The 22546-nt window shown below is 40.0% G+C and overlaps 1 pseudogene; it reads left to right on the forward strand.

Annotated features, from left to right (window-relative positions):
- Positions 1–22546, forward strand: part of LOC149267628 (uncharacterized) — an 82137-nt pseudogene that overhangs the window by 14386 nt on the left and 45205 nt on the right.

Genomic DNA, 22546 nt, shown 5'->3' on the forward strand with positions numbered 1-22546 from the left:
GTATATCCTTCAATCCTATCCCAAGTTTTTCTTAAGGGGGAATGTTAGGATATTCCGACACATAGGAAATAGTTAAGTATAACTTGGTCTAGTGTAGAGTTAGGTAAAGTGTGTTTATTTACTATGTACTTTTGTAACATACAATCTGATGGTCACAATATGTTCTAGACATGAAGTGATCCAACAATTCATTCTCTCCTCGGTATTACTGACACTTGATCCGTGGCTTAACACTTGATTGGTCCATGATCTCTATTTAAAGAGCATAGAGGGTCATTTGTAGGGTGACTGTTCATGAGGGAAGCTTATGTAAATTTTATTAATAAATTTCCTGAAGTGGCTGCGTTCGCTCAAGCCGTGGACTGTTTCCCTCTTTGAGGGTTTTAACCACATCAAGAATACTAGTGTATTGATCTATGATCTATTTGTGAGAGGTGTCCTTTGGTGTTCTATCTGAGGAAATTACCCTGTAAATTCCTACAGAGCGGGAAACAACAAAAGATGAGATGAAAAGGAGAAACAACAAACATGTATGGTTGTGATCAAGGCAAAGAAGCAGCAAGAAAGCAACAAGGACAAGATCAACTTGGGAAGAGAAACAACAAAGGTGTAATAACAATAGAACAAAGACATGACATGTTGTTTTCGTTATGCTTGTGATGCCTGGGTATGTTGATGAGATGGTGATGTTTGCTTATGGTTGATGAGAAGATTGGTGTATGCATATGATGAGTGCTAGAAGACGAAAATGTCTCCTTGAAGAACTCCTAAAAATCAGCCATTAAAGAAGACACAACCCAAGTTAAAAGACATGAAGGAGAAGGGACAAGCAATGTAATTAACAAGGAAACAAACGAAGGCAAGAAGCATAATCAAAACTAAAAGAATGAATTGAAGAAAATGCGATAGCTCCTAAAGATGAGGTTAAGAAGCCTACAAGAATTCAAATGAGGAATAATGTCACGTACTTCCATTGTCATAAAACTTGGCCAAGAAACATCAAACTATAGGAAAAATAAGATACCTCAATTAAGCAATCAAAGGAGACCTCTACCTACTAGCAGACCATCAATCATCAGGTACAAAAAATTTCTTCTATGGCTAGTGTCTCTTGTGCTATGCATTTGGACATAAAGCTGTTGATTGCAGACATTATGAAAAGAAAAATAGAAAACATAACCATTTTTCTTCATTTCTTGGTCACACAAGGTGTTATAAGTGTAACAATCTTGGCCACATAGGCAAACACTACAAGTTGTTGGAAATACTGAGAGGGGGGTGAATCAATATTTCTTAGCAATTAGTATTTTTATTTATTTATTTATATTTATATTTATATTTATTTATTTATTTATATTTATATTTATTTATTTTATTTTTTCAGAGCATTAGTTAATCTTTAGTTATTCTTATTGTTCTTCTTCAGATGATCATAAACAATAATCAATAGTAGACAAGACCATACAACAATGCAGAAAAATAAAATAGAGGACACAAAGATTTTTAGGTGGAAAACCCCCTCCGGGTCAAAAACCACCGAACGTTTCTTTAGTAATTGTCTTCTCCCTGTTAAAAGAAAATTGATTACATCAATATTTCAGATATAATTGAGGGAGGCATCAACCCCCTAATTCATAGGCTACAACCTGTAGGACACAACTAGACCCTAATATCCTGCTGCAACCAGAAGGATGCCCCAACGCCCTGTAGTCAGACCACAACCTGATGAGTTCCCAAACACTTTGCTTACCAACTGTTGTTGCAAAGGATGCTTCACTGCCCTATTAGTTTATCAGCTACAAATGAATGGATGCCACAATGCCTTGTGCAAGCCACAACTTGCCTTATCACCACATGCTGCCTTGAATTGTTCTTAGGCCACAACGTGAAGGTGACTCCAATCACCTGCCTTGCACCACCCTGCCACCCTAATGAGCCAGAAGACCACATTTCACAATTTTCAGACTGGATCCCCTATACTTTGAATCAATGTGGAATAGTTGTAAGAAAGATGTAGAATATATGTCGAACCCTGGTAGCCACTAATCATTGTTCCCACAAACTGATCACTCCAAAATGATACATATCAAGCTATCATTGTTCTTTTGCACATTGCTGTCAATACACACTGTATATCACTGTCACTACAAATCACTACACAACTGATGGCTATCATTGCATGTAATTGCTTATGATGAATAATCACCAATGCACAATCACTGTCATCATTGTATCAGGCTGAAATTGATGCTACAGCCATATGGAACTGCTATAAAATAATGGCACAAACCAAGTTGCCTCAAGTCATCCTGATGACCTACAATTAGTGATTTCAAAGTAGGCCCAAGGAGGGCTACAAGCATATGTCTTCTCACTTCTACTACTGATCACAAATCATATACTGTTGTTCATGTCCCATGTCAATATGTCACTTGTTGTTGATTACCTTCTCACTGTATAAGAGATTAGAATCTCACTGTTAAGACAATCATAAGAATTGTTCACAACTACCTTGCTGTCCATATATTGTTGTCACTGTCACCTTACTAAATTGTCAAGGTATCTTGAGTCGATTGATAGTCATAAAAAGAACCACTACAACAAACTTGTTTTCACGAGGATATATCAGGTTAATGTGATGAAATATATCTCTATATTAAGTCAATTGACAGTCAACAAGAGAGATACTACAACAAAATTGTTTCGTTAAGATATTCTCAAGGATACATCACTTGTAGTTCACAAGTGTCAATATAGTTAGTGCAATAAGATCACTATAGTAAGTCATGAAGGTACATAAACAACATCATATCATCAATTCAAATGTTGAGTTAAGTTTGTCACCTTCACATGGAATATGTCAAAAAATCTTACTATGCTTGTGACTGTTAGGTCGATTTTACTTTCATTGTTTTATGTTACATCACAACTACTATTTATGTCATCTATTGATAATTACAACAAGTCAAGTCACTATGTCATATTTGGATATAATTTCTTAGACTGTCACATCACTTATGTTCGAAGTCTCTGTCAGATCTAGTTATCAACTTTGGGACGAGTATCACAATTCTTAACACATGATGGTGAATTATATTTTGTCATTGTTCAGTTTCTTAGGTTGTTAGCGTTACCACTGCTCTCAAAAATTCATCATAGAGGTTATATCAAAATGCCAAATCATAGTTCTAAGGTCTGCAAGAATAACACACATCTTACTTTAACAAACTTCAAAGTCAATGATTGGCTTAGTGCATGATACTGATACTCAAATGATTAACCCCTTACAACCACTATTTTATTGTGATAAACAATGTCATATATTGACAACTACAGGATGATAAGGGCTTGATACAATGTTTCACTCTGATATCATTGTGATGTCAAAAATCTTGTTATCAAAAGGTCATCACAACCTTACTTCCTTGCAACATGGGAGAGTTTTCTATATCATAGTCAACAATTTCAAGTCACATTAATTAAAGACATAGGCCATATGAAGGAAAAAATGTCCTTGCTGCAAAGAGAGCCAAGTAATGAAACCCTCAAGGTACTAAAGATAACAATTGCATATTTGGTCAAAAGTCTGCAAGAGAAGCACACAGGTCCAAATGTTAGTGTTAAGGTTTGATCATCTATTTGTTTTCATATAGAGTGACCTTTCTAGGAGGGATGAGGGTCTAGCATTAGTATATAAGTTTGAACTAAAATCTTGATGCCAAAAGGAACATGCGCACTAGGTTCTTCCCTTGCATATCATTCTGCCCTAACGAATTCCAAGGAAAATTAATTCTAATTCAAGAGGGCGGAGAATCCTAACCACAAGGAATTAAGGCTTATTGATATTTTTACAAGGAAAATTGAGCTACACAAAACGGATCCATCAAATTTCCCAAACACAGATCAAAAGAAAAGAGCCTTGTTGTTCTAAGTGCCCTAGAAGAGGTCCAAAGTTTTGTGCAAGAGTGCCCAGCCAAACACATTTTTTTTTATAGAACTAGGAGGGCAGATGTAACACCTAATGCAAAAACCTAAAACAAAATAACTTACCTTAGACATGCAAGCCCTTGATCCTTAGGAAATCTGAACCTTTGTTTGCCTCAAATATTCCTCAACAAGCTGAACATTTCAGATCTAAATACAAGATAGATCGTTGAGTTAAAATATACTTGGAGGAGTACACAAGGTATTCTTTTATAGGCCAAGTTTGTGCTTAGGAGGGGCTTCTAAAATAGGTGTACATTGGAGGGGTGTTAGAGAATAATATTTCAATAATAATTATTAAATGACAGACTTAAGCCTTAAGATAGGAAGTCGTTGTCCTTATGGTAAAGGAATTAGGCTTTAATTAGAATGAGGAAGGCATAAGGCTTCTTTTTATAGTTTTAGGGAGGACCTTTTAGGGAATTTTAAAATAATGTTTATTCTTAATTTATTTTAATAGTTTTTATTAAGTTGTTTGTTTAATCCTTAAGGAATTAATGTACTAACCCCTTTGTGGTGTGCTTGCAGGTGACACATGAGTGCATTAAGTCAATGATTGATTTATTGTCTTTGGTTTTTGAAATTATGTAACTTATCCCTGGTGAGATTACGGTGATAAAAAATGTCAGATGTTGACAACCATAGGAGGAGGTGTCATGTCACTACGCTTTGGGGTTTTAGCCCAGAAACTGGGGTCACCAACTTCAATTGTGAGTATCTTTCAAACTAGGAGGCCGCTCGGGGCTTACCACATATCAACATAAACATATTTTTGAGGAGAATATAATGACATAGATATATGACCCAAAATCAATTATTTGACCTACCAAATAACCTCGACAAAGTCGAGGTACATTCTCAGTCCAAGGAACCCAAACCCTAGGACTTGGGTTTTCAACCATCCAACAATATAGTTGCCATATTGATGTAATCCAACAATTAATAAGAAGCATTCATTAACCATTTGACATCAATGACTGGTGTATTTGGTCAAAGTCAAACCCAATCAACTCCATGGGTTTACATCAATGACAACACCATCCAACAATATCCCCTTATGTCATTGATGACAACACATGTACTCCTCTTGCGAGTACAACTCCTACTGACATCATGCTTCACCTCCTTCTCGAGATTTCAATCTCCTTCTTAGGTTTTTCTCTCCCCCTTTGACATCAATGGCAAAGGGTTATTCCCCCTGAGAATTCACTTGCTTCATGTGGACCTATTATCTACCTATTCTCCCGCTAACGAGAAGCCTTCTTGTAATAGTATGTCAATAACGATCCTTGTGGAAATGTGTCCTGTATGTGCTTCCCTTGAAGAGGGACCTTCCTTTGTGAATTTGCAACTGTTCTGCTCCCCCTGAACCTGTAATGAAACTGCCATCTTGTTCAAACTATATGTTTGTCAATCGTAGATTTGTGTCATATACTGCTACATAGACTCCTCCTCTTCAAATTTCAAGGAGTCGATGAGCTGAATCGTTCAAAATAATGAGTCATGTAATGAACCATATTGACTTGAGTCATGAAACGAAGCAACTGCTGATTCCTTATGACCTGTTACAAATCCTGCAAGCATGACTATTGAGACCTTCTTTCTTTCTTTCTTTTCTTTCTCATCTTGTACTTGTTCATCCTATACCTGTTTTCTTTTCGAAACCTTCTTATTCTCATCGTCAAGATTTTCATTCATGGTTGTTTCCATCTTATATCTATAGTGATGAGCTATGTGTCCATAGTTATGACATCTATAACATTCAATGTCATTCATAGAAGATTTCGTTTGGTGTCTGTCTTGTGATCTTGCAAGCTTGCTTCTGGGGTTTTTCCGATAATAGTTGTACCTACTAGAAACTTCACAATTCCTAGCCATATGTCCATAGTTAGCACATAAAAAGCAATAACCATTAAATAAATGTGCGTACTTGAATGGTTCATTCAGATGCAATGTTCCTTGATAATTGTACCTGTCAACAACTTTACAATCCCTAGCGATATGTCCATAGTTAGCACACAAAAAACAATAACCATTAAATAAACGAACATACCTAGAAGATTTATAATTCTTCTTTGGAGGCGGTGTTGTAGTCTTTTGTCGTCTTTTTCTCTTGACTGCGTTGGTCTTGTTCTCTGGAGTTGCAACATTCTTCTTTGTCTTTTCACTTAGATTAGCTTCCTTCTTAGAGTCATCCTACGAAGATGTGGAGCTTGTAGCTTCATCAACTGGAGCTTTACCAACTTTAATTACCTTCATTTTTGCTTCATCTATCTTATATTGCAAGTGTTCTTTTTACGCTCCCTTGAGTTTGTTGATATCATCATGGGTTGCATCAAGTTATTATTGCTTTTGAGAAAGATCTTCTTGAAACCATCTTTTCAAGATCTCCCTTCTTTATTGTTATGAATATAATTCATAACAAATAAAATAAATATAAATAATGTAAATAGTAAAAATCAAAATAATGATTATGTAAATTAGTCATTAAGTTGAATGAAAATGCATGTCTAAAAGACATGCCCAATCATGAAAGGACGCCTACCTAGTATGTATGTGGGTCCTCATTGTAACATTCATCATCCTTGTACATTATATATATATATATATATATATATAGATATATATACACACACACACACACACACAAATACCCTTTGTGTATTTTTACGTTAAAATCAACAAGCTATAATTTTTGTTGCTTCAGTGGTATCAGAGCCATTCAAGACTTTGAACGTTATCTTCCACACAATATAACCATGCGAGTCCTTGAATGTTATCCGCCACACAATATGCCATTATGTTTACATCCTGAATCCATTGAGCAGTTTAGTAAAATTCAAGAAAATATTCAGCAATGGGAAAAAAATATGTAGAAGTTAAAGCACGTCTAAAGGAAATCAATAATAAGGAAGATGATATTGACAATGAAGAAATGGAACAAGGTGAAGCAGGAGAAGAATATTTTGATTAGAATGATGATAATGAGGATGAAGATGAGGTGGATGAGGACTATCTCGAGAAACAAGAAGATGAACAACATCATAACAATGAGGAAGATGTTGAAGTAAACATTGATGATGATGGAGAGGAAATTTTTAAAGGGGATGCAAAGAGGATGTCGATAAAGGTAAGCGGGAAGATACATCAATTCGATGGAAGGCAGATCAACTACCGAGAATTCAAAGATAAATATATGAACGCCAATGAACCCATCTAGGGAGCGTTTCACCAGTGCCAACAAATTGAAGTCCATCACCAGCAGCAACAACATAACCATGGTAATAACGACATTGCACAATGATTGAGTTTAAGTTCGAATTCTCTGTGACCGCCGTATTTGTCGGTTTTTCCACCTTTCAAGCGGATAATATCTCCCTGGGGAATAATTAGCAAGCAGCAGTAGCCACGGCCTGTAAATGTCAATGTGAACGACGTGCCAAGGGACCAATAAATGTTTGAAGATTATGATGAAGGGTTTGATGAGGGGGAACACTCATGCTCTTAAAGATTAGATCAGAATTAGATTCCAAGTTCTGAAAAGCCACCCACAAAGGTCCGTTATGGGACGAAGTCTCAAGGAATATTGTGAAGAACAGTTACCAGAGAAGTTCAAATGAGTGCAGAGAGAAATTCGATAATATTTACAAATACTACAAGAAAACAAAAGAAGGCAAAGCAGGAAGGCAAGACGGAAAGCATTACCATTTCTTTATCCAACTTGAAGCTTTGCATGAAGGAAAAACTATTGATGCTGCTGATAGTTGTTTTGGTGTAACAACAGAGATAAATTTAACTAGAAGTCTAGTCCTTGAATTTAATGAAGACATAGCCTTGCAGAAATACGCTGACACTCACGACAACAACGAGGTATTTAGTTTGTATTCAGATGACGAGTACAATCACGATATACATGAGAGTCACATAATTAGCCAAGGAAAAAGGAAATGAAAGCGCTGGAAATCTAAGATGAAGATGTACTTTGACAACAGATGAAGAAATTCATGGATATGCAAGAAGACCGACTCCAAAAAGTTCTAGATACATTAGAACAAAGAGAGGAAGAAAGAGTTAGCAGGGAAGAAGCATGGAGATGTCAAGAAGCAGCTCGGTTGGAACATAAGAACCAACTTTGGTCCAACGAATGAGAAAAATATAAAGCTCCCATAAATATTCACATTGTCGCCTCCTTAGAATAACATGAATCCTGAAGCTCACGACTAGTAGGACTTGGTTAACATATAAATAAACTTACAATCTGAACAACAAACGACGCTCGAAACCTGAAATTGTGAGCTTAATCCGCCTTTGTACGAACATGAAACACAGGTTTCAAGAAGCTGACACCAAAGGCCCCATCTTGGAAGAGATCTCCACAAACATGTCTCATCTAGGATACAACCGAAGTGCCAAGAGTCCATTGTGGTGTTATCGCAGGTCAAACAGTCAGCCACCATGGTCAAAAGGTATGATCGGTCCATTATATAACTATATATTATATATATAGTTAGTAATAGTATAAATCAAATATATAATTTAATTAATTAAAATTAGTTTATACATATATATAGAGAGAGAGAGATAATAAAATAATTATTATTCAAGTTGAAAAAAGAAGAAGAAGAAGAAGAAGGAAAGGGTGAGAGGAAAATGGATTAAGCTCAACGGTACCACTTACACATGCTCAAAAAGAGTCGGCAAAGTGAAGGAGGTTGTCGTCAATTAAGCTTTGAGGACAAAGACTTTCGAAGAAGGAAACAATGTTATGAATATAATTCATAACAAATAAAATAAATATAAATAATGTAAATAATAAAAATCAAAAGAATGATTATGTTAAATAATCATTAAGTTAAGTGAAAAGGCATCTCTAAAAGACATTCCCAATCGTGAAAGGACACTTGCCTAGTATTTATGGGGGTCCTCATTGTAACATTCATCATACTTGTACATTTTATATATATTAATAAATTATTATTACAAATACCTTTTGTGTATTTTACATTAAAGTCAACAAGCTATAAGTTTTGTTGATTCATTTATTCTGCCTCCTCAACCTGTGGCTTGAGAAGAGTGGTCTTCTCTACTTCTCTGTTGAGAACCTGTATATGTTCCTTATGCTCCTCATTTTCAATACCAAGCCCACTTTGTTAAGCTAAATAGGTTTCCAATTCCTTTTTCTTTTGGTCATCTACAAATATGTATATTTGATTAGATTCCTTCCTTTCAATTTCTGCTTCCAACATCTATATTCTGAGCCTGCTAATATCTGCAAAGACTATGTCGAGTTCTTGTCGCTTTTGTTGGATTTCTCTCTTGAGTTCTTGTGTCTCTATACTCTTGACTTCTTCCAATTGAGTTCTAAGACTGCTAATCATCTTCTCAGACTCTTCATTTTCCTTGATGAGTTCTTTTGATGTCTTCAAATCTGCTTCCAAAACTATTGTCTTTTCCTTTTGACTTTTGAGTTTCTTTATCACCTTGATCACTTGATTTTGAAACTCCATCTTACCATTTCTCCAATTTCTTCATACTAATCTAAAGGATCCAAATTTTCAATAACATCTTGACCTGATTGCTTTGTTGAATAGAGATTATGAAGCTTTTCCCAAAGAGCTTTAGTTGTTGAACGTTGACCAACTTCTATTTTCACAGAATTTGGCAAAACATTCAAAATTACATCCATGGCCTTTGAAATGTACCTTTTAGATTTTTCGATAGATGTGTCTCCAAAAAAAATTGATCCCATACTCCATGTGCCTGCAAATGTACTTCCATCATGGATTCCCATATGTAGTAATTATCTGCATAAAAATCACCGTTTAGTACACAATACTCGCATTGTTCAAATTCTTTGTACTTGTACCTTCCTTTGAAATCCTTGCAACTTCCTTCTTTGAATTTCCCATCTCTATGCTCTGAAGTCTGCCTTCTAGCGGTTAAGCTATTACTGAAGGAACCAAGCTCTGATACCAATTGTTGGAAATACTGAGAGGGGGGTGAATCAATATTTTTCTCAGCAATTAGCACTTTTTAATGTTGGTGGGCTCCAGTATTGCAACAATAATGTTGCAACTCCTGGGACTCCCTTCTTTACTTTTATCAACCTGGTAGTTCGTAACAAACTTGGAAGCGACGGTGCTGTATGAACAAGTACTAGCTCTTGCTGCAGCTATCACTTGGTCAGCTGGCACAAGTCCGCTAGGAGCTTAAGCCACTTCTATGAGCTCTGAGAAGAATCTTTCTAACTGATGGACGAGAGCTAACTCAAAGGAGGCTAATCTACTTGCAGAAAGAAACTGAAAAGTTGAAAGGAAATGCAAACCCTAATTTTACCAGCTAATCCTACTGATGCAAGAAAGAGGATGAAAGCTACTGAAAGAGATGCCATTGAATTCTAGGAAGGTAAAGTGCATGTTTCTAAGCTACTTCTACCGTAACATCTGAAGAAAAAAAAAAAAAAAAAAAAAAAAAAAAAAACATCTTTTTGTATTTTTGAATTAGTTGTAAGAATTATCATGCATGTGCTTTGACTGTTTTTGACTGTGCAGAGGCTGATTGGCGAAGGAAATGTTTGCAGGAGGTTGGGAAGGTTAGAAGAGGTCCTAAGGGGTCCCTCGCACCCTTCCAGAGAGTTTCACAGAGTTTGGCTATCAAGAAACCACTTTCGTGAGCTTCTACACGAAGTCTGCAGGGGTTCTACAGGATGTTCTGTAATTTCTATAGGATGTTCAAAAATGGGATTTTGGAGGGTGGATGGAGAGAGAAAGGTGGAGAAGTGAGTATGGGGGTAGGATAAGGGTGTGAGGAGGTCCAGGACTTGGTGGATGGAGCTGAAGAGTGATGAGGATGGTTGGATTTGTTCAAGGAGGAGTAGAGCAATGTTGCACAAAAATTAGGGCTACGCGAGCGAATGTGGAAAACGTGAGGCAAGAATCTAAGTTAGGGGATGGAGCAGATGGGATTGATGGAGTACGAGTATATGGAGAGGTATTACAGGCGATCTACAATTTATTTCTCAAACTGAACAAACAATGACTTGGAAAACCAATGACCTAGCTACTTTACTCTAATCTGACCTAGGTAACAGCAAAGGAAATGAACAGAAGTTTATTTGCAATGAAATCACGTGAAATAGCTATGAAAACTAAGAAATCATGAACCTGAACATGTAACCACAACTGGTATCAATATCTGCAAATGAGAATCTAACACTAATGATTGCATGGTGAGGCAAAGACAGTGTTTTTGTTGGCGGCAAGGTCACCTTTGTCCCAGCTCACGATCCCACTGAGGGAGAGGTGATATCAGAGGTGCTTGATGGCCTTTTTATGAAGATCTTCCCTGTTATTAACCTATCAACTCAATCTGAACATAAAAAGCCTTTCTAATCATCAACAATGACCTAGGTAACCAGCAAGATTTTAATCTACTTAATATAAATTATTTTGCAAAGACATAAAAAACAAATAACAGTACACAAAGGAAGCCTTGGCACTTGGGTTGGGCCCAACCCCAAGAGCTATAGGCTCCTAAGAAAAACTCAGAACTGATGCCAAATAAAGTTGCTTTTCATTAGTCAAAATTAACCATGTCACAAGAAAGTTATCCAGCAGTAGCTATGAAGATGAGCTGAGAAAATGACAGCACTATAGTGCAAAACACAACAGTTGAAAAAGTAACCTACGAAGGCTGAAAGCCTTCCTATTTATGCACTACAAGGGTCTTCAATAGCCCTCCTTAACTCAAGGGGCTCGGCTGTTCAAACTGCCAATAAACAGTCACTTTTCACAACGCTGCTCGGTTGCCTTTAGGATTCGTTTTGGTGGCCTGCTGAGCTCTGAGTTGAGGGTGGAGATTTCGAGGAAGGGCCATTTAATGCAAGAGACACCCTTCCTACAAATCCTCACCCTTGTTCCTTCATGCTTGGCTGTCATCTGGCTCATAATTGCTTGGCTTTGTTCCAAAATTTGTCCAAAAACCTGAAATAACCATGTATTAGCCTTCTTGGTAAAGTGACCATCCTCATTCGTTCAACTAACATAAATATACTAAAAAAACATGCATAAACTATGAAAAATGGTGGATTGATCAAGAACATTAGGCAAAATGAGCCCAATAAGTTACCCATTTTTGGGGCTCATCATCACCCCCCTGCTAAATGGGTTGCTCATCCTCTGAGCAACTAATCTAGCTCATCATCCTTGATAGCTTTAATTGCCTCCCTCACGTCCCAGGCCTCCACGGTGATGTCTTCTTCCCGGTCGTGAAATCCTGATTTTCTTTCCACTTCCTCCCACTCTCTGTTTTCCTCCTCTTCCTTAACTCCTTATAGCAATCCCAAAAGCAAGGGAGGACTCAATGTCAGACCAATCCAATTGGCCTGCAGATTTTGCATTGACTATTTGTAGAGGGGTACCCTTGCCAAGGCCTCCCTCATCCTAGTGGGAGAATGGTATTCTCTTATCTTCAAGCTGTGGGGCAGTGTGTTCCACCACCTTGTGCAGGCATGAAGGCAGTTATCCCCCAACAGTCTCTCCATGTCCTCAAAGTGGGCAATAGCTTGAGCCTGTTGCTCAATGTAATCTGGTAAATCCTGAGGGTTGTTGGCCAAGTGCTAGTGGGTGCTTATCAATGCTGAGGGATCCTCTGGCTCTGCTCTGATCATTAGTGGCTCACTGAGTTCCCTGCTCATAATATTTCAGACCTCTGCTGCTCTTTTTTCCTCATGATTCATCCAAGAGGCCATGGCCATAAGTTGGACGTCTCCTACCACAGTGTTGGGATCCCACGAATTCATATTTGGAAGGGCTAAGTTGTGCAAATAAAACTATGATAATTTAGCCTTGTCCTCTGATGAGCTGCTGGCACATAAAGCCATAAATTGATGATAGTTTTGAAATGGAGTATTGTCCCTTTGGGCCAAGGTGTTAATCTGGAACTACAACCTTTGATCTTTAAGGTACAAAGCGTATGACTTGGCAGACTGCCTACACTATATGGTCTCTATTTCCCAGCTGGCCATGCAGGCCAGTTGGGCCTCCTTTTCTTGCACCTGTTGTTTCAGAGACTGTATCTCCTGTGCTGCTTGCAAGTCCTTCTCTTGTAGCTATCTAGTTAGTGTCTCAATTTTAGCTTGCAACCCATCTCTTCTCTGCTATTCATCAGGGGTTTCTTTGTTTGTTGTGGGCTCCTCTTGTTACTGTTGTTCTCCCAAGATGTGGGGCCTGTCTTCCTTATACTATCCCTGTAGCTGTAGCTGTTGTTTAAGCAACTCATTTTCTTCCTGTAGCTTGGCTCGTTGGCTGCTTTCCACATGCCATACCATAGCGAATTCCTTTCTCGCCTCTTTGAGTTGTTCCTCTAGGGGACCTATATCTGCCACACCCTTGGACTTGGCGATCTTCATCTAAGTGTGGGTCCTCACTCTCTCTTCTTCTAGTGCAAGGAAAAGTGGCACTGTGAATATTTGGGGAATGATCTTTTCGGCCTCTAACAAGTTATAGTAGGAGCCCAAGATGGGTTGGGGGCTTTGTTCCACAATGTTCTCAGTCTTTTCTTCCTCTTGTGATGATTTAGTTACCTTTCCTTCCAATTCTTCGGTCACCTTTAGCCTAGCCCGCGTTTCCTGTAGAACAATATCAACATCCTGTAGAGAGGTCTTTGTGTCCAACATTTTAATCCTTTCTCTTTGGGTGGATGTTTTCTAGCTTCCCCATTCATAGGTGATGGATGCCTTTGAAGGAGACCTTCCTTTTTCTTAGCTGGAGTGTCCAAAATCGTAATTGGATCCTTTGACTGTGGCTGGGGTCTGCTAGTTTTTATCCGCATGCTCCTTCTTGCCTTAAAATACATGGAAGGCTCCCTTTTTCGCTTCTCTTTTTTCTTTGGAGATGTGCTTAAGGCAGCCAACATAGCTGCTACCTCCATGGCCAAAATCTCAGGTGATTTCTCCTTTTGCTGCTCTGTTTCCATGCTTCCTGTAGAAAGTCACGTGTCGACTGTTTTCATGCTTCCTGTAGAAGTTGTTTTCATGCTTTCTGTAGAAACTATTCCAACTGTTTTGTTCTATTTGGCTAGATGTGTCTTTCCTTTTAATTTCTGTGTGGTTGCCTTTGTTTTGCCCTCCTTTGTTTGGACTTTTTCAGTCCTCTCTGCTCTACTCTGCAATCGTTTCTCCCTAGGTGTTTGTGCCATTGTTCCTGCCATAGTTTTAGGCTCAACAACTTGGCCTTTCCCTCATTTCTCTTCTTGTTATTTCTGTGGTGGTCTGTCCTATGTTTCTTTATCACTGGCTTTCTCTCCTGCCTCAGTGTGTTCCCTTTCTTCACTGCTGGATGAGATGAGTTCCTCGGCCAGAATTCGAATATCGTCATCTCTGTACATGTTGCGGAAAATCTCCCAGGAGAAGGGGACAGTGTAGGTATGAAGGCCATCTTCCACTAAAAGCTTGATGAGCCATGATGGGCTAGCTGATCTGGTGTCCCTTCCTTCAATTTTGTGCCACACTCAATTAATGATTGCAGGAGAAAATAGGGGATGCTTAACTTTTGTTATGGAGGTAAATCCATCCCATGTCTGAGTTCACTCAGGAACCGGAAATTATAGCTGTAGACAATATTGAACCACCCCTCACAGGTAATGTATTTCATGATTTGGAAACTGACTTCGCTCCAAAAAGGATGTAAGCTAGCTCTCCGGACCCTGTTCTTATCTTCTGTAAACTGCTCCTCGAGTAGGAAGAATTCCTTCTTGGCTTTTTGGCCCAATGCCCTCTCCTCTTTGCTCCAGGGTATCCCCAATGGCAGATCAGTGACTCGACTAATGAGTTCAGGGGTAAGATTTAGGGTCAACCCTCTGAAATTCACAGTGGCCAATGTCTTTGATTTAGGTTGTAGGGACATTAAGAATTCCTCCGTTATCTCATTGTCATGACCCTGAATTTTGTCACTAAAGGTCATCCAATTGGCACAGCTGAAGAGGTTCACCACCTCGGGATGTTCACGCAATTTTCTGGAATCCGAGGGTTCCTTCCTGATAAACCCCCCCGGCATAGTGAGAGTGCTCTGTTTTATGCTATGAGCAGAGAGGGACTGTTGTTTTATGGTTTCCTCCTTTGAACCTCAGGACAGGATCTCTCAGGTGTTTATTTTTTAACTTGCACCAATTCCCTGGTTCTAATGCTTTTTCTGCCCAAAACTCGGTTGTCCGTGTATAAAAGGAAGAATTAGGTTCCCATAGACAAAGTGCAGAGCTCAATTTTCATCCCCAACATACATACAACCATGTAAAATTCACATTCTTCATACACAGGTTAGCCCTCACAGTGCTTTATCTTTTCTATAGGAGGAATTTTCTTAACAGGAACGGTGGAGGAGAATTTTGACGCAGAACCAACTGAGAAATTCCGTGCAACACACAGGTAAACTGCTATTTTCGACTCACAGGAAGACTTGTCTCTAACCCTCCAATTCAAGACAGCTCAATTCACCACTTTTTCAAAATATACCATGCATGGAAGAGTGTTTTTGAGCCTACCTCTCTCAGAACTCCAAATTTGACGAAGAAAAGTCCAGGCTTCTCTGCTCCGAAAGGCTATGCCGTACTTCTTGTAGAGCTTCTTCCTGTAGAACTCTTGCTGGCTTCTGTAGGATGTCACTGCACTTCTGAACGAGCCTAGTACACGGGAGAATTTTGAAACAGGCCGAAAAGCTCGGTGGAGGACGACGGGTTAACAGATTGTGGAAGTAGAGGACGCGTACTTCGACTGAGGACATTTGCAAGTGCAAATGAACAGCGGGTAATGCGAGTCTTTAGCCGAGCATTTTTGAACTATGACGCAATTCGTGGTGAGGGGGTGAGGTGGCTGGCCCGAACCGTTAGCCAACATCATGGCCATCATTTCTCTGCGTGTCCCTGACCGCCATTACCTCTCCTCTGCCATTAACCGCTGCCACCACTGCCAGTCCCGCCAATTTTCCCTGACTGGACACTCCACACGTGTCGGCTGCACGTCTCGTTGGAAAATTTGAACGTAACTGAGCTTGTTCAGATCCCACAAAGCTATGTGACTGGCTGTGGGTGGCTAGTTGACTGGCCATCGAATTCGTTCAATCTGAACCATTTTCACAGACATGCAGTTTTCGAAATATAGTTTATGCAATTGACGAATGAGGTTAGACACTTACCTGCGTGGCCATGCATGCGTTATGTAGACTTCGGGACTTGGAACCACTGCTTCACTTGCTGCTGCCTCGTGCACAGTGTAGGTTTTAACCCTGTACAGAAATTACCTGCATACGAATTCTTAAACAAAGAAAATAAACAATGCGAGAGCATAACCCATAAAACACATATGCACAGAGAATTTTCCCTGGATCCCAAAACCGGGACTACCAGCTTGATTTTTCATTATGTTCCTTTCAATGTTACAATACATATTTATACATGCCGAAGCATCCAATACCATGGACCGAAAACCATCGCGTCCAATACCATGGACCAAAAACCATCGCGTCCAAAAAACATGTGCGAAAATCATGCACAAAACCATAGGTGGGTCCGCCCAACCTAACATATGGTCCAAAACCAGAATTTTCCGGGGCGCTGCCCCGGACCCCATAAAGTGGGGTTACGGGTGCCCTTCAAACCCCCTATTAACTACGTGGAAAGAATATAACACAACCCAACAATCTCCCACTTGTTGTTTTCTTTCCACAGGGGGTCACAGGAGAGCTTAGTCATTTTTCAGCCCTGAGATTCCCATTGCTTCTCTACACCAAGAGAACTTCTCAGAGGTCACAGATTTTGTCAATGCATCTGCAGTATTCTTCAAAGTGTCCACCTTTACCAGCAACACCTTTCTGTCTTCTATCATATCCCTCACAAAGTGATACTGAACATCAATGTACTTTGTCTTTGAATGATAAGCAGGGTTCTTTGCCAAGAAAATTGCACTTTGGCTGTCACAGTCTATTCTTATAGCTCCCTGTACTAACCCCATACTTGAACACAATCTCTGCAACCAAACTGCTTCCTTGCTTGCATGAGTGGCTGCCATGTATTCCGCCTCTGTAGTTGATAGTGCCACTACAGATTGTTTCTTACTCATCCAACTGACTGCACCTCCAAATAGGTTAAACACATACCCACTTGTAGATCTTCTCTGATCCAGATCTCCAGCCCAGTCTGCATCAACAAAGCCATGAATATCCAACACTCTGTCCAATGGTCTTCCTTGGTAGCACAAACCATAATCACTAGTGCCACGCAAATACCTGAAAACCCGCTTCACTGCTGTCCAGTGCTCCTTCCTAGGTTTTGACATAAACCTGCTCAATACTCCCACTGCATGTGCAATGTCTGGTCTAGTACAGACCATTGCATACATCAGGCTACCCACTGCACTTGCATATGGAACACGGGACATGTCCTCTTCCTCTTCTTGTGTCTTGGGACACTATTCAGCAGATAACCTCACACTTACAGGAATAGGAACCTTCACCGGTTTACTATCCTGCATATTAAACCTTTGGAGTATTGTCTTGACATACTTCCTCTGGTTTAACCAAAGCTTCCTCTTTGACCGATCTCTTTTAATTTCCATGCCCAAAATATAGTTTGCAGCACCAAGATCTTTCATGTCGAATTTGGAGGACAATTGGGTCTTCAAATCCTGGACAATTTCTTTGTCATTTCCAACCAGCAACATATCATCCACATACAATACCAGATAAATAATACGGTCACCAATTAATTTAAAATACACACAATGATCTGCTCTGCTTCTAGTGAAGCCAAGTCCCCGTATAAATGTATCAAATTTCTGATACCACATCCTTGGTGACTGTTTTAACCCATACAGAGACTTCTTTAACTTGCATACCAGTTCTTTCTTACCCTTCACCGCAAAGCCTTCAGGTTGCTTCATGTAGATTTCCTCTTCCAAATCCCCGTGAAGAAATGCTGTCTTCATATCCATCTGTTCTACCTCAAAATCAAAAGCAGCAGCAACAGATAAAAGTAATCTAATAGAAGTTACCTTGGCAACAGGAGAAAAAATATCACCAAAATCAATTCCCGGCACCTGGGAATAACCTTTTGCTACCAACCGAGCTTTGTATTTCTCCACCTTTCCTTCTGCATTTGTCTTCTTCTTGAACACCCATTTGCTGCCAATGGGTTTCCTTCCAGCCGGCAACTCCACCAGATCCCAAGCCTCATTTTTGTGCAAAGATGCCATTTCATCGACCATGGCCTCTTTCCAGAGTTTTCCATCCTCTGAATCCACTGCTTCCTTCACAGTTCTGGGATCATTATCAGTAACAGACAAAGCAAAATTTGAACTGAAAGCAGATGGACTATACCTTTCTGGCTGCCTTCTTTCTCGAACTGATCTTCTCACAGCCGAAGTTTGTGGCTCTTCATCTTCTGATTCCTCCTCTGCTGCAGAGTCTGATTCTTCCTCCTTTGGCTCAAACTCTATCTTCTGAGGTTCCTTTGGTTGGACTTCATGTTGAATAACATCTTTTACCTCTCTGAACAACACATCTCGGCTGTACACAACCTTCCGTGTGACTGGGTTCCAAAGCTTATAACCCTTTAAACCATCCTTATACCCAATAAAGATGCACTTTTCAGATTTACTATCCAACTTGGTTCGTTTCTCGTTTGGAACATGTACATATGCATCACATCCAAATACCCTTAGATGTGAAAGAGAGGGTTTCTTACCAGTCCATACTTCTTGTGGAGTCTTATCCTCCAGCGCTGATGAAGGTGATCTGTTGATCAGGTAACATGCAGTATCCACCGCCTCTGCCCAGAATTCCTGTCCTAACCCGGCACCACTTAGCATGCTTCTTGCACTTTCCATCAACGTCTTGTTCATTCTTTCTGTGACTCCATTTTGCTGAGGTGTATATGGAGTAGTCTTCTGCTGTGCTATACCACACTTCTTACAAAATTCTTCAAATTCCTTGCTGCAAAATTCTCCACCATTATCTGTCCTCAGCACCTTTATCTTCTTCTCTGTCTGATTTTCCACCAGAGCCTTAAATTCTTTAAACCTGTCAAAGACTTCAGATTTCTTCTTAAGAAAATATATCCATGTATTCCTTGAGAATTCATCTATGAATGATACATAGTACACAGACTTACCCAGTGATGGAACCTTCACAGGTCTAAACACATCACTGTGCACAAGCTCTAATATATGTTTCGTCCTCTTACCACCAGAGGGGAAACTCACCCGATTCTGCTTCCCATATACACAATTTTCACAGAAATCAAAATCCAAAGAGCCATTATTCATACCTTCTACCATACTTTTACCATGAAGTATTCGAAGGCCCTTCTCTCCAATATGTCCAAGCCTTTGATGTCACAACATGGTCTTCTCTCCAGAGACCACTAGATTCTCTACTCCATTTTCAGGAACCATAAAACTATTGCACCCATCAACAACAGTGCTACCTTGCAGCTTGTACAGAGTTCCAATCCGAACTCCCCGCATTAATATCAGTGCTCCTCGAACCATCTTGCAGGTATCTTTCTCGAACACCGTCTTTACACCTGCATCATCCAACTTGCTTACAGAAATCAAATTTCTGGCCAATGCAGGAATATGTAGAACACCCAGAAGTGTTCTAACCCTTCCACCTTGCAACTTCAACTTTACTTTTCCTCAACCAATGATTCTAGCCTTCCTATCATCTCCTAAGAAGACATCACCACCATCATATTTCTCATACTCGCAGAACCACTCTCTATGGGGAGTGAAGTGAAAGGATGCACCTGAGTCAATCAACCATGCCTCATGATCTACATGTGTACTTGAAGAAGCCGAGTACACATCCCCACCTTCATCTGAGGTGGTTTTCGCCTCTGCATAAGGAGCATCATCAGATCCCTTTCCTTTATCAGGAGCTTTAGATTTACAATCCCTTCTGAAGTGCCCTTCCTTTCCGCATTTCCAGCACACCACCTTTGTAGGTTTTCCTGGAGATTTAGATCTCCCTCTAGATTTAGATCTCCCACTCGATGACTTATTTTTGTTTCTGTTCTGGGACCGTCCTCGTACAGACAAGGCATCACCATTCTGGTTGTCCATATTTTTCCGTCTCATCTCCTCCGTCAGCAAGGCTGAGATTATTTCATCAAACTGCAAAGCAGTTGCATTGCTACCTATTGCAATAACCAGACTATCCCACGAATCTGGTAGAGAACACAACAGACTGATGCACTTATCTTCATCTGAAATTTTAATATCAACAGATAATAACTGACTTACCACAATATTAAACGCATTCAGATGCTCTGTCACCGAGTCTCCATCTTTCATCCTCAGGTTATACAGCTTTTTCCGCAGGAACAGTTTATTCACCAGAGACTTAGATTGGTACAAAGTCCCTAACTTGACCCACAAAACCTTTGCCGTAGCTTCCCCTGATACATTCAGCAATACTGAATCCGAGACACACAATCGTATTGTGCTCTTTGCCTTCCGATCCAACTTCTTCCATTCTTCATCTGTCACTCCCGATGGTTTAGTACTCAGATCTACCGCGATCCACTGATCTTTATCCACCAACAGATCCTCCATCTTGAGTTTCCACAACTGAAAATTCTGACCATTGAACTTCTCAATCTCTATCTTTCCACTGCTCGCCATCTTCTTTCACCACCAGAATCGATCTCGCAGATCTCCCACTGAACAGGGTCTACCACAGGCCCGAGCGAAACCCCTCAGCAACAAAGGCGTCCCCTTGAAGCCAAAACAACTCTGATACCAAATGTAGGTTTTAACCCTGTACAGAAATTACCTGCATACAAATTCTTAAACAAAGAAAATAAACAATGCGAGAGCATAACCCATAAAACACATATGCACAGAGATTTTTCCCTGGATCCCAAAACCGGGACTACCAGCTTGATTTTTCATTATGTTCCTTTCAATGTTACAATACATATTTATACATGCCGAAGCATCCAATACCATGGACCGAAAACCATCGCGTCCAAAAAACATGTGCGAAAATCATGCACAAAACCATAGGTGGGTCTGCCCAACCTAACATATGGTCCAAAACCATAAAGTGGGGTTACTGGTGCCCTTCAAACCCCCTATTAACTACGTGGAAATAATATAACACAACCCAACACACAGGTGCTAGAACCCATTCTTTCATTTGTTGATGCTGTATGCATGGCTTTGGAACCCGATCCTTCGGTTGGCAACGCTGCATGCACAGGTTCTATTTGGTTTCAGCTGTCGAGGATGTTTTCACGTCCAGGAGGAGCCTTTTTACATGTTCCCTTTGTTGGTTTCGGCTGCCCCTGCCTCTAGAGTATGTCTTCTAGAGGGATCAGCCGCTACAAGATTCCTGTAGGATGTCCTGTAGCTGCTTCTCCTCCTGGGATGCAGGCTAAACAAGCAGGGCTATATTCGCTGATGAAGAGTCTAGATGGAGCTTGAACAGGTAGAGTGTGCGAGCCTTTGCTGCTTGACTTGTCACTTGAAATTTTTTTTCTGTCCATCTGAAGAAAACAGGGTTTCTTGTATGACTGTGCAGGAACACATAACCAGGTGGGTGCAATGGAGGTGGAAAGAGATGAAACAGGGGTGACATACGGTGATGGATGGAATAGAGGGGTGGCCGCAAGCCTAACCAAAAAATTCCAAGCTTCAAATCCCCTTCCAAAATTGAATTTGGCCCGCCTGAAGGTTTTACAAGATGTTTCCTGTAGAAATACAGAACTTCCTGGAGAAAGCCCAGAACTTCCTATAGAAAGCCCAGAACTTCCTGTAGGAGGTGGAATCTCGACCCGAATGTGATCAAATCCTAGGAAAGGCGAGTGGCCATGGGGGGAGTGTTTGTAAGGATGTCCTGTAGCCTGGTATGGATCCCCATCCTTGTTTTGCGTGACCCTCTTTACTTGCAATGTATTCCCTGCAACCTGCAATTATTTTACAGAGATTAGGTCTGTTTCTTTTTTTTTCTCTTTTTTTTTTTTTTTTGAGAGACAGCTGGGGCACCTCCATGAGTTTTTCACCCCCCCTATTTTCCCTGGGCGCCTCAGAGAGGTTTTCACCCAAGGATCTTTTTATTCCTTTTTTTTTTTTTGATGATCAAGGTGTGGGTGGAATAGAGGTAGAGCCCTGCTCCACTACCAGCATTGATTTGTCCAAAGTTTCAATGAATTCCTGCCTCGAAAGGGGTTTCCTGTAGATTTTCAATCGATGCCCATTGACAAGCGTGGGGATGGCTTCTTCATCAATGGTCCTGATAAGGACTGAACCATTGTCATTGTGTTTCTCCACTGTATATGGTCCTAACCATCATGTCCTCAGCTTCCTTTTGAAATCCTTGTATCTTGAGTCATACAGCAGTGCCCAATCTCTTGGCTAGAATTTCTTTTCATTAAGGTGCCAGTCATGCCATATCTTCCTCTGGAGTTGAACTACTTCTGAGTGGAGGAGGGCCTGCATTCTCTATTCCTCTAATCCACTCAGCTGCAGTAATCTTTCATGTTGAGCATGGCTGAGATCTAAGTCCAGCTG

Source organism: Pinus tabuliformis, chromosome 6, assembly GCF_031772625.1.
Source record: "Pinus tabuliformis cultivar Carrire ecotype Pingquan chromosome 6, CPIR1, whole genome shotgun sequence".
NCBI classification, from domain to species: domain Eukaryota; kingdom Viridiplantae; phylum Streptophyta; class Pinopsida; order Pinales; family Pinaceae; genus Pinus; species Pinus tabuliformis.